A 16,808-nucleotide genomic window follows, 5' to 3' on the forward strand; every position below is an offset into this window, starting at 1 on the left:
CCGTGTCGTATGACGTGACCGATCGCGACCTTTCCGTGACCATGATTGTTCTTGGATTTTTTTTTCTACAGAAGTGGTTTGTCATTGCCGCCTTCTGCGTAGTGACTTTACAAGCCGATTTAAACCACCGCCCTCCACCACCCCACTCCACCCCCCAGCCATTATCAATACTCTTCAGAGATTGTCGGCCTGGCGTTAGGACTTCTGATATGAATCTGTTCATATGACCACCCACCACCTGTTCCCATGGCTTCACATGACCCTGATCGGCGTTGGGATGGGGTGCTACGCCTTGCCTTAGGGTGACCTGCAGGCTAGCGCCTTCCATCTCCACTCCGTCACCCCATTAAATTTATAGCCCTCCCCTCGTAGATAATTTTCCTGTTAGAAGGCAGCAATTTGTGGTTTTTCCTGCTCCAGTGTTACCAACGATTCCAATCTTCTTAAAGAAACACACACAGCTTGATTTTTGTCATGGAAAATACTTTATTATCACTACTTACCTTTAACTCCTGTTCTTCTGCACTGGCCAGAAAAAGCAGGTTAGTAACACACATCAAAGTTGCTGGTGAACGCTAGCAGGCCAGGCAGCATCTCTAGGAAGAGGTACAGTCGACGTTTCAGGCCGAGACCCTTCATCAGGACTAACTGAAGGAAGAGTTAGTAAGAGATTTGAAAGTGGGAGGGGGAGGGGGAGATTCAAAATGATAGGAGCGGGAGGGATGGAGCCAAGAACTGGACAGGTGATTGGCAAAGGGGATATGAGAGGATCATGGACCAGGAGGTCCGGGGAGAAAGACGGGGGGGGGGGGAACCCAGAGGATGGGCAAGGGGTATAGTCAGAGGGACAGAGGGAGAAAAAGGAGAGTGAGAGAAAGAATGTGTGTATAAAAATAAATAACGGATGGGGTACGAGGGCGAGGTGGGGCATTTGCGGAAGGTAGAGAAGTCGATGTTCATGCCATCAGGTTGGAGGCTACCCGGACGGAATATAAGGTGTTGTTCCTCCAACCTGAGTGTGGCTTCATCTTTACAGTAGAGGAGGCCGTGGATAGACATGTCAGAATGGGAATGGGATGTGGAATTAAAATGTGTGGCCACTGGGAGATCCTGCTTTCTCTGGCGGACAGAGCGTAGGTGTTCAGCAAAGCGGTCTCCCAGTCTTTGTCGGGTCTCGCCAATATATGGAAGGCCACATCGGGAGCACCGGACGCAGTAAATCACCCGACTCACAGGTGAAGTGTTGCCTCACCTGGAAGGACTGTCTGGGGCCCTGAATGGTGGTAGGGGAGGAAGTGCAAGGGCATGTGTAGCACTTCTTCCGCTTACAAGGATAAGTGCCAGGAGGGAGATCAGTGGGGAGGGATGGGTGGGGATGGGGCACGAATGGACAAGGGAGTCGCGTAGGGATCGATCCCTGCGGAAAGCAGAGAGAGGGGGGGGAGGGAAAGAAGTGCTTCGTGGTGGGATCCCGTTGGAGGTGGCGGAAGTTACGGAGAATAATATGTTGGACCCGGAGGCTGATGGGGTGGTAGGTGAGGACCAGGCCTCGGTGTGGCGATCAATCACATTTCCCGCGCCCCCGTTGTTTAAAAACAGGGGAGCATTCTGTTCGGAAATACAATGAAAGCAGGGAATACGCTCAGCACATCAGGCTGCGCCTGTGGGGGGTGAATGGATTATCTCCCGTTAGATGGTCTTACGTTGCAAAAATCTTCCTCAATTGATGTCTGTTCTGCTAAGTGTTTCCAGCATCCTATAGCTCCTGTATCTATCACAAACGACACGGCGATCACACTCCACTTGACCACTTCACAGTATTTACTGCTAATTCAGGTTGAGGACTGAGAATCCTTTCGCCAAAACCTTGTGGCTGTTCCCTAGCATATTGCCTGGGCCCTAATTGGTGCTAATGACTAGAACACGTTCCCATATTTTAGTAAATACTTAACAGAACGTACCGAAACTGGGCGTGGTGAGATGTAAACTTGCACAGGCAATCAATAGGTTAAGCTGCAGTGAAGCTAACATATAGGACAAAGATTCATACAGATTGGACGTAGATCTGCCTGTCAACGTATTATAAACTAACCATGGCCGTAACAAGGATGACATATTTCCAAAATGCAAGGTCAGAGAGTAGTAGCAGGAGGTGGTTTGGAGACGAAGGTGAAGGTTATTTTGTACCTTGAATTCAAAGAACTATTTATCGGTACAGCGCCAGCCAGCATCCCGCCGATACTGTATAACCCCAACCCAATCAGGGGACAATTTGTAATGGCTAATTAACCTACTAACCGGTACGTCTTTGGGCGGAAACGGAAGCGCCCGCAGAAAACCCGTGCCCACACGGCAAGGAACATGGAATAGAAACTTGCTCACAGTGGACGCCGGAATTGAACTCCGACCTGCCAAGCTGTAATAGCGTCGCGCTAAGCTAATCGCCACGCTACCGAGGTTCCCCTAACTGTTTCACGTTTAAAACAAATCTGAGGTAACAACGGAACGATCACTTGGGTGTAACCGCTAGTGTCTCTGGTCTCAAATGGTAAGAGACTGTAGATATAGAGAATCTAGAATTAAATGCTGGAAACACTCGGTATGCAATGCGGCATCTGTGAAAAGCTAAACAGTCGACGTTTCAGGCCTGGAACCCTTCAACAGAACTGGGGAAGAGAGAAAACATAATCAGTAAAGAGTGTCGTTAAAACTTTGAGCCCAGAGGCTCCAATCGAGCAGTGCCGATGGACCTTCCTAGCCGGGATATCCGGGTGTTGTCGGAGTCCCTGCTGTAACAGAGTGACTGCAGAGAAGATGCCAAGCTTTCCTATTAGCCAAGCCTTAACAGTAATGAACGGCGAAACGGTGAGGGGTTTAGCTGTGGGGCGTGCTGAACTTCAGCGGTGGTGTAAACTAGCAGCATTAGAGCACTTTTCCACAGAATGAAGCTTTCTTATATTGAAATACCACGGTCCTCGGATGCAGATCCTCTTGCAGCGTTTCCTGCATCGGGACCATGCGCTGAACCCGCAAAACCGAATCTGTTGATCGGCAGGGACTTGGTTTCCCGCGTTTCCAGGCGTTAGTTGGATGTTTAAAATTTTCCCGCGGCTTTTGAAATGTTCATGAAATGTTTAAATGAAAGCAACGTCCTTAACGAGTCGTACTGCAAACGGTTTTCAATATTCCCCTTTAACTATTGGCGGCTAAACGGTCGACATTCCACTACCGAAACAATGACCAAGCATCCGGAGGGCGATGTAAAGCACCGCCGGTAGTAATAATGTTCGTCAGTTTCATCAGATGCCAACGAGGGGGTTTGTACCGCTAAAGTCGTGATTTACTTTATTTCTGAGGTATCAAGGGACTCCTTACCTTTCTATAACTCAACAGCGTTATCGAGGACTTCCCCGATTTAATTTCTGAAAGCCAGATAACGCCACATATTTTTCCAGAACGGTCAGACACCACTGACCCCCGCCCCTTCAAAACCATCCCGCAGCTGCATTCGTTCTCTTCACTTCCTCGAAGTACTGTCAACTCCGGAAAACCGCGCACACCCATTAAAACCCAATGAAGTACTTTTTAAAAGAGCGGTCCGTGTGAAAGATCCGCTGATTATAATAATCGCCAGCTTCCACAAACAACGAACTGAAAAGGTATAGTCTTCAGAAAAAATAAGTAGGGGGAAAGAGGTTGCTCTAAGCACTGTAATAGATTCAAAGGGCCGCATCGGGAAAATACAATAATGTGTTTTTGTGATGTGAAGATTGGGAGATACATGAACTTCAGAATAATGCTGATTTTTAAATACTGCAGTTGAAATTTCTACATTGGTCTGAGGGAATGGAATAGAAGGGACAAGAATCCTAATTAATGTTTCAGTTCAATGAACTTTTATCAAAAGTTGGAAAAGATAGAAATCAGGGATGTTTAACTTGTAGAGGAGGGGTGAAGAGAATAGGTGGGATGGAATATTTGTTGAGGAAAGTTGTGTCTGTGTAGTCAACAATGTTAAAAGAGTCAAATAAAAACCCTATCACAGAGAGGAACAAATTTTCTCAGTGAACATTCCTAAGAAAGAGCTGAATAGTGACTATGATGAAAAATACTGCAGACGCTGAAAATCTGAAAGAAAACCAGAGGGTGTGCGTTTAAGGTGAGAGGGGAGCAAGTAGGCTCAGAGGATGTGTGTGGGGCTTTTTTTTTACACAATGAGTGTTGGGTACCTAGAATGTGCTGATAGGGGTTGGAGGCAAATATGACAGAGACATTCAAAAGGCTCTTCGATAGGCACGTGAATGCGCAGGGAATGGAAGGATATGGACATTATGTAGACAGAAGGGATTAGCTGAGTTGGGTATTTGATTACTAATTATTTCAACACAACTTTGTGGACCAAAGGTACTGTTCCTATGCTGTATTGATCTCTGTTCTTAAACAGACAATGTTGGATCGACTTAAGATTTTTGGGGCTTTTAACATTTTGTAATTTTGACAAAAGTCACTGACCTTAAAGATAAATTTTATTTCTCTCCCACACTGCTGCATACTTCCAGCACTTTGTTTTAATTTATATTTTGATTCATATTCTGTTTCAATTTTAAATTGGAAGGGCTATCAATCTAATTTCTAATCGAAAGACAAACATTCAACAGTTCACAACAGTACAATGAAATAACAGCCACTGGCGTGTACTGAACACACACCTCTGACTTGGGCACGAATGCTACAAACACAGCCACAGATGACACCATCAGCTCAACTGCATTATTAAAGTATTGTAAAATAAAGATACACAATGTGATAGATGTGATCTATCCTTGCTTATCGTGCTCCATCTGTGCTATTGGTAATCACACCACTTACTGGATGGGATCACACATTCTTGGCTTTATTTTTATCGGTCCAGTCCTGGTCACAGAATTGTCTGCAGTGGTTCCTGCCCTTTCTCTCCTACTCATCAGCAACATGATAGTGCCAATGTCCTCTTGTGCATGGATGACATGTGGATCTGCCTCATCTCCTGTGCGGTTAGACTGTTTTATCCATCACTCCAGGAAGCTACTCCAATTAAACATAGTGAAGAAAAAGCCATTGTCTTTCATGGCTGCTTCTAACTCTATTGCCTTACCATTGCTCCTATCCTCACAGCCACGTCTCACGGAATACTGATCCCATTTCCTAGCAATCAATCCTTAGCCGCCTTTGCTGTTGATGTTTCAAATGTTCATCTGAATATTTCTTAAATATCTTGAAAATATTTACCTCCTCCATCCCCTCAGGCAATGAGTTAGGGGTTCCAACAGTTCTCAAATTCAAATCCCTTCTAAATCCACTCCCTTACCTTAATCCTCTGATCATAGGCACCTCTGTAAAAGGACCATGTTCCCCATTGTCTATCTGATCTATGCCTTTCATAATTTTGTATATATCATTCTGGCTCTGAACTTGGTCTTCTCAACTCCAAAGGAAGCAAGCCCAGCCTGACTGATCTCTCCTTGCAAAACAAGCAATTCAATATAAGACTATAGGAGCAGAACTAGGCCATTCAGCCCATTGAGTCTATCTTTCTATTCCTCCTTGGCTGATATATTATCCTTCTCAACCCCATTCTCCTACCTTTTCCCATAACTTTTGATACCCATATTAATCAAGCACCTATCAGTCTTGGCTTTAAATATGCACAATGATTTGGCGTCTACTGCCATCTGTGACAATGAATTCCATAAACTCACCATCCTCAGGCTAAAGAAATTCCTCCTCATCTCTGTTCTAAAAAATGTTCTTCTATTCTGAGGCTATGCCCTCTGGCCCTAGTCTGTTCCACTATAGGAAGTGTCCTCTCCACATCCTGTCTATTGAAGCCTAAAAACATTCTGTAGTTTTCACTGAGATTATCCCTCCCCCCCCCACCTCATTCTTCTAAACTCCAGCAAGTACAGGCCCAGAGCCATCAAGTTAGCTTAACTAATTAACTCTTTCATTCCCTGCATCAATCTTGTGATCTTTGTCTGGACCCCCTCCAATGCCAGCGCATCCTCCCTTAGATTAAGGGCCCAAAACTGCTTACAATACTCCAAGAGCAGTCTGACCAATGCCTTGTAAAAGATCATCATTGCATCCCTGCTCTTATATTCCAGTCATGTCAAAATCAATGCTGAAGATATCTTGATGAACCTCCTTTGCACTTACCCAGTGCAATCATATCTTTCCTGTATTTCTGCAACCAGAACTACACACTTCCCCCTGCCAACTGTTTGTGACTGAACCAGATTGTTCACAATTTTAAAGCCATACTTGATTCTGGATGAGATTTAAACATCCAAAATATTATAACAACGATCATTTATTATCACCTGAATCAGCCTTGCCTCAATCCATCTGCTAGAGAAACACCCATTTATGCTCTTGTCACCCCTTGACTTGAAGGTTCTAATACATTTCTAGCTAACTTCCCTCATCCTATTCTCCATAAACCTCTGGTCACCCAAAACTATGCATTTCACTCATAGTTCCAATGCTTACTTGGTTTATGGCTTATGTTCAAGCAATGCTGAATTAAGTATTCCTGATGAAGAGTCTTGGCCTGAAACGTCGACTGCTTACTCTTTTCCATAGATGCTGCCTGGCCTGCTGAGTTCCTCCAGCATTCTGTGCGTGTTGCTTAGAATTCAGCATCTACAGATTTTCTCTTGTTTCCCCATACAATGTAAGCATTTAGTGCTTATTCCTGCTAACTGTGTTGGCAGTACTCTTTTGGTGGCTGGTTGACCTTGAATTTTACTAGGGCACAGGAATTAATTAGTTCTCTTTTAATATTGAATTATTGAAAACAGATTAATAAATGGCATATCAGATGAAAGATCACGCACTTGACTTCATTGTCTTTGAGTGGCAGATGATCTCATAACTTCCAATTTATTTTGCCACTTCTCCATTCTTGACACTTACTTCACATTTATGTAAAAGTGGTAATATAACTAATATTTTCTGCTGTCAGAGCTTTTTGATCAGAGAATTCATTCATGCAAACTTGGAGCAATTCCTGCCTCGCCTCACATCACTGCCAAGAAGCCTTCCATATTCTGTCACATTTTCTAACGTTAAAGTAATTTTGAAGTTGACATCAATATTAAAGTTAGAAGTGTTCAAAGTAGTTCAATTTAACTGCAGCCAGGTACGAAGCCAAGAGGTTGTACATCAAAAGTAGTGTTGAACCTCTGGAAAAATAATGCACCATAATTTGCTTCCACCACTAACCAAACACACTCACTGCTGATATAAAAACTGAGTACAGCCTTACCTGCTACAGATGTACCAACATTGACTTGCAGGACCACGAACTGCACAATGCAGTGAGGTCACAGGTGGGTAGCTGGGTGTCAGGAGGAGGGTGGGGATTTCATGTTAGATGCATCAGTGAAGTGGGATGGGTGTTCAGAGAAAGCCATCCCATTGAAACAGTTAAAAAAAAATTCAACAGTCAGCAAAGCTACAAAGGATTTTAAAGACAAGTTATTTCACTGTTCGGTACTATTAAACAATCAGTAAATATTAAATATTCTTAAAATTGTTAAAGCACTCCTTCAAAGTTTAATTAAACTAAATTAATAACAAACACTGATATCACAGTTCAACAATTAAATACATTAAGTCAAGCCTTTAGTTAAAAAAAATGCCTTTGTGCTGCTGTTCTATAAATGAGGGGGAAGGGGAAAAAAAGAGAATGACAAACCAACTAGTCTGACATCAGCAATAGGGAAACTGATAGAAACTATTATTAAAGAAGTTGTACCAGGCAATGTATAAAATAATTAACAGGTTTGAAAAGAGTCAGAATAGACTTGTGAAAGGGAAATGAAGAATGACAATTCTATTAAGGTTGGAACCAGCAGAATAGGACTGTTGGATCTAGTTGAATTTGAACTTCCAGAAGGTCTTTGATAAGGCATCAAATATCAAGCAAATCCAGAGCATAGGATATTGGATGCAATGTACTGGTATGGATTGAGTATTCGTTGTGGGACAGAGAGTAGGAATAAACAAGTTAATGTAGGGTTACGAGGCTATGACTAATGGAATTCTGCGGGGTCTGATACTGAGCCTCCGGTTCCAATGGCATAGGTTATCCAAGTTCGATTACAGTTCAAAACTAGTGATTTCAAGGATATTGACAAGCTAAGTGTGAATGGATAAGGACATTAAAGATGTAATATAATATGGAAAAATCAAAATGGATGATGTTACATCAAAAATCAATACTGCAGCTTTTGTTCCCAGCCAATTGCCTTTCCATAGAGCTTCAGTGGTGAAGAATAAAGTGTACTGTTAAAAACCTGACCACTACTGGCATAGCAAACTGCCCACAACCAATATTTATTTTATTACTTATGTTCAGGAGTGGGCATTATTGTCGGGAAGGCTAGCGTTTATTGTCCGTCCCTCATTTCCCCTGCAATATCTTTTTTTTTGTCTCTATTTAGAATTACTGCATTTGTTTGCCATTTTTATCTGGAAGAAAAACATGCATTTTCTTCAGCCTTCGACAAATATTCAGAATAGAATTAGAATCAATATACATTGCTGTCCAAGCTCCATCCTAACTTATTTATATTTTTCACACAATAACCTTACCCACTGAAGAAAATACAAGAGGAGGGTAGACTGATTCCTATGGTGTAGGAGAAATCACCAGGAGCCAAAGTTATCCTTACAAACATCTGATGTAATAGCAGAAAAACATCAATAAATATAGCCCGGGTAAGCTCTTACCTTCCAGCCAGGGGAAAAGTCTGAATCATGATGAAACCTTAAACAGAAGGAGGAGAAGAGAGAAAATAAAATCAAGCAGCTAACATTATAACTGAAGACATAAATCAGTACTTGCTTTTTTTTAAGAGAGTCAATAAATCTGTAAATACAAATACAACTTGCCATAGTGTCTGCACTTGAAGCAAAATTTGAGAAGTTTATATTACATGCATTATGAAATAAAATTTGTTGAACATAGATTCAAAACAAACATTTATTTTTGCATGCACTCCTAAAGCTGTAAACTTCACAGCGTTGATATATGAATTTCAGTCATGAAATATATTCGGAGCTTATTACAACACTATAGTGCATTTGTCTGTTTTTGCTAATAAATACTATTCATTAGATAACTTATGGAACACAGAAAACTTGCCATGTTGCAACAGAAGTTGAAATGCTGAGAATAGAGGAGAACAGATGCGAAGTTACTCCGTACGTACAGTAAGTAAATATTGCATGACGTGGACACAAGTAAAGTGCAGCCTTCTCATCTGCAAACCATCATCTTCTAAGGAATAAACGCCCACAAAAATTTGAAGACCTGATTATACATTTTATTTTACAGTATGTTATGCCATCTTGGTCAATGTCTCCCATCCACTACATAATGTACTGGGTGGGCACAGGAGTACATTCCGCCAGGGACTCATTCCACCGAGATGCAGCACAGAGCGTCATAGGAAGTCATTCTTGCCTATGGCCATCAAACTTTACAACTCCTCCCTTGGAGGGTCAGACACCCTGTACCGATAGGCTGGTCCTGGACTTATTTCATAATTTACTGGCATAATTTACATATTACTATTTAACTATTTATGGTTCTATTACTATTTATTATTTATGGTGCAACTGTAATGAAAACCAATTTCCCTCGGGATCAATAAAGTATGACTATGACTATTACATTAATGATATTTTTAAAAAATGTTTTAGATTTTGGTTGTGCCGAAATAGCAGATTTTTTGGAATTCTGGGTGTGATTTCAGTTACACTCCTTAAAGTAACTTTTTTTAGATGTTACACAGTATACTGTAATAACCATTTCAATGAACCAGGAATATTGGAAGGAAGTGCAGAAACCAGAGCTCCAGTGAGTGGAAAGAGAGTGTGAAAACTGAAACCTGGGTAGGTGGGAAGGGAGTGGAACGGAAGCTCATGAACAGACGCACATTTAGTGCAGGAAACATTACCTGGTGAGCCGGATACCAAAATATTGGCATCTCCCAATTGTCTCCCAACAAATTATTGGGAGTTTTACTGCATGTGAACCAACATCAATGAGAAATACCGTGCTGAGGAGCACACAAAATGCTGGAGGAACTCAGCAGGTCAGGCAGCATCTGTGGAAATGAAAAAAACAGTTGACATTTCAGACTAAGACCCATGTTGAGTTACATTTCATATTCTCTCGTGCTCATGGAAGCACTGAGGTTAACAGCAAGGAGACTACACAGAGTGTGAGGGAGATAAAAGCAATTAAAGTGAATATAAGGCCAGTAAATACAATGCTGAGATATTCATTGTGTCAGGAAAAAATTACACCTGTTACTTTTTTTTTACAGAAAATAGTTGGATTAAGTCGCTAAAAAGCCATTGCAAGAACCAAATGTTTCAGAAGAAAATAAAAGGGTCAACCTAATTGATGAAGGTTTGAAGATACACAATCATCAGACAATAGCTTTACATTTTACAGCAATCTGGTTGTCACTTCTGATGATGCAGATTTATTTAATAAAATAAACATTGTTGCTGAGATGAGATTGAACTCGTGTCCAACTGATCAAAATAACAATTAGAATGTTACTTCCCAGGAAGTCCGATGTTAGAGGGATGCTGTCTACATTAGTGGAGTCATTAGGAGAAATTAGATTAGATAATGCAAATATCTAATCAGCCAATCATATGGCAGGAACTGAATGCATAAAAGCATGCAGCCATAGTCAATAGGTTCGGTTGTTATTCAGACTAAATATGAGAATGGGGAAGAAATGGGATCTAAGTGACTTTGACCATGGAATGATTGTTGGTGCCTGATGGGATGATTTGAGTATTTCAGAAACTGCTGATCTCCTGGGACTTGCATGGACAACATCTCTGGAGTTTACAGAGAAAAGTGTCAAAAACAAACAAAAAAAAATCCAGTGAGCTGCGGCTCTGTGGACAAAAAGAGAGATCAAAGGAGAATGGCCAGACTGGTTCAAGCTGGCAGGGAGGCAACAGCGACTCAAATAACCACACTTTACAACAATTGAATTTTGAAAGGAATGGGCCACACTAGCAGATCATGAATGTACACTTTATTGGGTACAGGAGGTATAATTTGCGTGTTTAATTTGTGCATAAATGATCTCAAAGTTTCAGAGTACACTTACTATTAAAGTATGTATACTGTATACAGCATTTACTATTAAAGTATGTGTACAGTATTAAACCCTGAGATTCATCCTCTCGCAGGCAACCACAAAAGCAATAAACATCATAGAACCTATTTAAGGAAAATATCAAACTCCCAATGAGCAAAAAAAATCAAATTGTGCAAACAGCAAAAAGTGAGCAAATAACGCAAAGAATATTAAATATCTAACTGCAGAGTCCTCGAAACAGTCCAGGAGCCACAGCTACTGATTCAGATCGGTTTAATGCTGTGTCGATCACCGCAGACCTCAGCCAATTCTGCACCAAAGCACCTCGATCAAATTGCGTAAGTAGCAAAAAAGAGTAACCAGCAAATCATGGAACATGAACCGCAAAGTCCTCCAAAAATGAATCTACAATTGCGGAGTGCATTCAGCACTGAGGGCATTAAACATCAAACTGCAGAGTAGAGTTCTACAGCCACATGCTGCACCAAGGCAATCAAACCGGCAACTTCCTCTGGCAGCAGAGAGAGAGGGAAATCGGTCAAACACAGGCAGAGAGTGCTGAACACTCACTCATCTTCTGCTCTTGTCCACATCAATTTCAATCTTGTTTGATTCGTGGATTAATGGAGCCAACCATGGGTTTGCATTCTGCCAGTAGGAAACGATAGCTGCACACTCTGCTCTCAACATAACTGAACTCCCCCAGGAGATGGCAAAAGCACTAGATCACTTAGCTGACCCAAATGTACATAATCAAAATGGAAATTATGGGCTGTAATTGCTCGCAGTTCAGGAGAAGAAGCATATTCAAAAGAAGTAGAAGTAGTTTAGTGAACTGTCTGCAGGTTACCGCTGTTGGTTGCGTTGGTAGCTGGTGCCATCTTGTCAAGCCATTCTTGTAACTATTTAGTCACTAAAATATATTAATGAGGATCAGCTACTAAATTGCATGGATTCTAAAAACATACAAGTTATAGTTTTCTGAAGCCACAATCTCCTTTGAAGAAAATGAAACTACCTTACTCCATTACAATCTGTACACAGTTGCGAAAATTAAAAATCTTAAAACAAAAACAGCTAGACCTGAACTCTGCTGCTCTATTTCATTCTAGATTGGATTCACACTACACCTACCACCAGTCATCACCACCTTCCACTTATTTACACATCTGCAACATGATATGATTCTGTTCCCACTTAAAGCTGCTAAGGATTTTGAGTTCCCTGTTTTGTTCAAAGAAAATAATATTGCAGATAAATAGGTGGTCTTTGATAATGGATGATAGAAGTAACTTGAAGTCCACTTGCCTCCGTTACATCTGGGTGTCTTGTTTTCCATCAGTGGTGTTTAGAGCTGAAAGACCAATGCACAAAATATAAAAGCCCTTTTCCCCAGTTCAATCATTCGTGTCGAGAGTTTTCAGTCATATTGACACTCGACTCTGGGAACTTGGTTTAAACGTCAATGACAGCTATTCTTTACTTGCAGAAACATTCTGGTAAAATAATTAGAACATAAGAAATAGGAATAAGAGTAGGCAGTTTGGCCCCTCATACATACTTTGCCATTCAATAGATTTGGAGCTGATCCAATCTTGTCAGCTCCACTGTCCTACCTGTTCCCCATAACAGCTGGCTTCCCATTAGTGTGAAAACATGTTTCTCCCAGTCAGTTCTGCTTGCTTCTCCAAAATGTTTACTCGGCTCTGCACTGAACTGAGGAGGGCCTGCTCCAGTTGCTTCAGGGTCCGAGTCTGAGAGGGCTCCACAACGTTTACTTGGCTCTGTGCACAACTGAGGCTGAGACTATGACCTGCTTCTGAATGCTATTTGCTTACTTTTATTGTTTGCATGATTTGTTTTTTTTCTCTCGGCACATTGGGTTTTTGACCGTCTTTTTTATATGGGTACTTTTGGGTTTCTTTGTTTTATGGCTGCCTGTAAGGAGACAAATATTAAGGTTGGATAATGTATATATACTTTGATAATAAATGTACTTTGAACTTTGAACTTAAATACCTTAGAGGAATGAGCCTGTTGGGGTAGAAATTCCAAAGATTCATTGCACTCTCTGAAGAACTTGTTTCTCATTTCATTCCTGAATGACAGATTCCTTTCTTTAAGGCTGTGACTTCTGACTCTAGACACCCCAGTCTGGAGAAAAATCATCCCTACATTTACCTCATCAAGCCACATGAGGATTTTGAATGTTTCTTTGAGATCATCTCTCATCCTTCTGGACGAATGAGTGTCAGCCCAATCTCCTTAACCTTTCCTCAGAAGGCTACTTTTGTAATCTAAAGTTCAACTCAATCACAATGCCTTCAGCTGCGTCCCTTAAATAAAGACCATTACTGCATAACATTCATTTCCAACTCCTGTAGTGACATTCATCTGAGAAACAATTGGCTTAATGCAGGAGTTCCCAACATTTTCTATGCCAAGAGCCAAAACCATTAAACAAGGGATCTGTGGATCCCAGGATGGGAACTCTTGGCTTAATGCAAATGTTTTGGACTTTAAAGAAAAAGAATGTATAAAGAAGAGTGTGATCCTGATAACCCATTGATTTTAATTTACATCTGTTATTATTTATTAGTTTATCATTTTTATACCAACATAATATTTTCTTTTGTGGATCAGTTAACTGAAAGTCACCACATTTTAAACTGGCGATACAGGACAAAAAACATTGAGACATTATGGTCAGGCAAAAGTGCTGCAGTCACAGAAAGTATATTAGGGCAAGTGGTTTGAAATCATTTCTGTGAGGTAACTTTACACCATTTCAACTTCTTGCAGCCTGGAATATAATTACAGCAAATGCAAAGCAAGATTATACAAACTTCCCAGCTGATTCAAGGCACAGTAGAAAGCATTTTAAATGTCACTTCTGCATTTTGTTTTTAAAGAGAGATAGTAGAAGCCTACTGTTTGCTAATATCATGATGTTATCAGCATTTAGATAATCCATAGTGACACTTCCATCACACTGACAAGGACAGATGTACATTCCTGATGAAATGGCCAACAATACAGCAACCTGCAAAATCTTCTCTACGTTGACCAGATACCATCTCTAGAAAGAACTTGTGGCACAATTTTGTCCTAAATCAACCTCCTTTAATTTTTTAAGTCCTTCCAGAAGAGGCAACACCTCACATGTGAATTTTTTGGGGCCGTCTACTGTATCCAGTGCAGCCTCCTTTCATTTGTGAGACCTGACATAGTATGGGTGGACTCTCTTGTCGAGCACCTCAGCTCCATTCACAAAAATCAAATTTTCCTGGTGGCCAACTAATTCAATTCCTATTCCCATCCCCATTCTTGTTCTGGCATGGCAGACCTCGGCCACTTCTTCTGCCACGATGAGGCAACTCTCAGGTTGGAGGAACAACACCTCATATTCCATCTAGGTAGCCTCCAACCTGAAGGCATGAACATCGATTTCTCCAACTTCCATTAATTTTCTTCCCCCCTCCCCCTTCCTTCTTCTTCATTTCCCCATTCTGGGTTCTTACCTCTTCTCCTCACCTGCCTAACACCTCCACCTTCCCTTTCTCCCATGATCCACTCTTCTCTCCTATCAGATTCCTTCTTCTACAGCCCTTTGCCTTTTCTACTTATTTCCTACCAGCTTCTTACTTCATCTCCCCCTCCTCTGCGTGGCGCCTGGCTTCGCTTATATTCTCCTCTCCCCCAACACACATTCTGGCTTCTTCACCTGTCCTTTCCAGTACTGATATAGGGATTTGGCTCAAAACATCAACTGTTTATTCATTTCCATCGAAGCTGCCTGACCTGCTGTGTTCCTCCAGCATTTTGTGTGTGTTGTTCCTTTAGTGTTTGTTTCTTTGCTACTGTTTATTGGTTGACTCAAAATAATATTATAAATGATCAGAGGTAATCACTGATATAGTGTTTTCTGTTCCAGCACTAAATGGTGCATAATACTCGCTGCAGCGTTAGCAATTTAAATGAAATTCCCAATTTGTAATAGAACTGATATTAGCAGTAGTTTCATATATGTAGGCATCCGTTAGTCTCATGAGACCATGGATTTGTGCCTTGGAAGGTTTCCAGGGCACAGGCCTGGGCAAGGTTGTATGGAAGACCAGCAGTTGCCCATGCTGCAAGTCTCCCCTCTCCACACCACCAATGTTGTACAAGGGAAGAGCATTAGGATGCTTACAGCTTGGCACCAGTGTCATCGCAGAGCAATATGTGGTTAAGTGCCTTGCTCAAGGACACACTAGCCAAGGCTCGAACTAGCAACCTTCAATTCACTAGACGAACGCCTTAACCACTTAGCCACGCACCAACACACAGTTTCATATATAAACAAATATTAAATATTATTCGTGGGGGATTGCCTGATAATGTGGTCAACATATGTCTGAAGTTTAAGCAGCGGTGGGAGAAATGTTATACTAATAATGTGCTTCCTAATTTTGTCAATAGTACATTCTAGCCGAATAACTACGTTTTAACATATTCACTGAACGTCCCAAGAGGAACTGGTATGTTACCGTTATAAAAGCCACGTATTTCGCATCGTTGTCGGGAATGCTGAAAATCACAATGTTGCTATTAGTCATCGTTTGTCTCTACATCCGCTGCGAAACGCATATTCTGATATTTGGGATAACGTCCAAGTGCATCTGAACATTTTCCACCTAGAACCAACAGGATAATATTAATATTCGATTTAATTTGCTTTTTCGAATGTGTTGTATAACTTATACTTTCTGCCGTTCTCTAATTAGAGTGCATCACACACAAACCTTATCTTGGGAATTTCGAAGAGATTTTCACCCACACACATGGTTCCAGATACATTTCGCGGCTACTGGAGACTGCAGATTATCATTGAACTTAATGTTACGTCTGTCGCATCCAGCTGAGGTATTCCAGCTGCTTGGCTGCCTCGCCACGTTCTGTTCAACACAAATACGAGAACATTTTATTAGCTATACGAAAGCCCTGACAAAAAAATAGCTTCTACCCAATTCACTTCTGACTGGCGGATCGCAGTTTTGTGCGGCATTTAAATCAACAAAGCGTAACACGTCCTTAAGATGTCTTTAAAATCTCACCCGTCCCCAGATTCAGTGTTCTTGATCATTTTCCCCGCATCATTTGGCAATTAGGTTTACTTCAGCCACTTCCTCGAGCTGTGATTCTCAGTGACAGTGTTGGTCTTTTCCCAGACGCTGTCTGCATTTTCCATCAACCTGTTTAGTCACATCTCATGTATCCGAGTGGTGGCTAATCGCCTCGTTTTTTGCATGTACAGCAAATTAACCCTCTACATGTGGTAATAAATAGGTTTCATTATCAACGAAGAAAAACAGATGTCATATTTGTGCCTAATACTATTAATAGCTTGTCAAATATCCACTAATTCAATTAGCTATATCTGCCTAGGAAGAACTGAGAGGATGATATCGTATTTCCAGTGTAAAGCTCCTAAAAGACGTAATGTCCAATATCCATGTCAACATGATTGATAATGTCAAATTGACTAATAAATGATTCTGTCAACTCTATACAACATCATCATAACATTCTTTTTTTCTTGGTTGGGGGTGGATTTATTGTTCACACCGTCTGAAATTGCCCAGCTCA

General features: G+C 41.2%; 1 long non-coding RNA gene across 1 annotated transcript; it reads left to right on the forward strand.

Annotated features, from left to right (window-relative positions):
• The first annotated feature begins 1,170 nt into the window (after nucleotides 1-1,170).
• LOC140187385 (uncharacterized) lies at nucleotides 1,171-10,503 on the forward strand. The gene is made up of 3 exons (XR_011883081.1): nucleotides 1,171-1,235; nucleotides 9,164-9,258; nucleotides 10,380-10,503. It is a non-coding gene; the product is annotated as an uncharacterized lncRNA (long non-coding RNA).
• The last annotated feature ends 6,305 nt before the right edge of the window (nucleotides 10,504-16,808 follow it).

Source organism: Mobula birostris, chromosome 24 (genome assembly GCF_030028105.1).
Source record: "Mobula birostris isolate sMobBir1 chromosome 24, sMobBir1.hap1, whole genome shotgun sequence".
Classification (NCBI taxonomy): Eukaryota; Metazoa; Chordata; class Chondrichthyes; order Myliobatiformes; family Myliobatidae; genus Mobula; species Mobula birostris.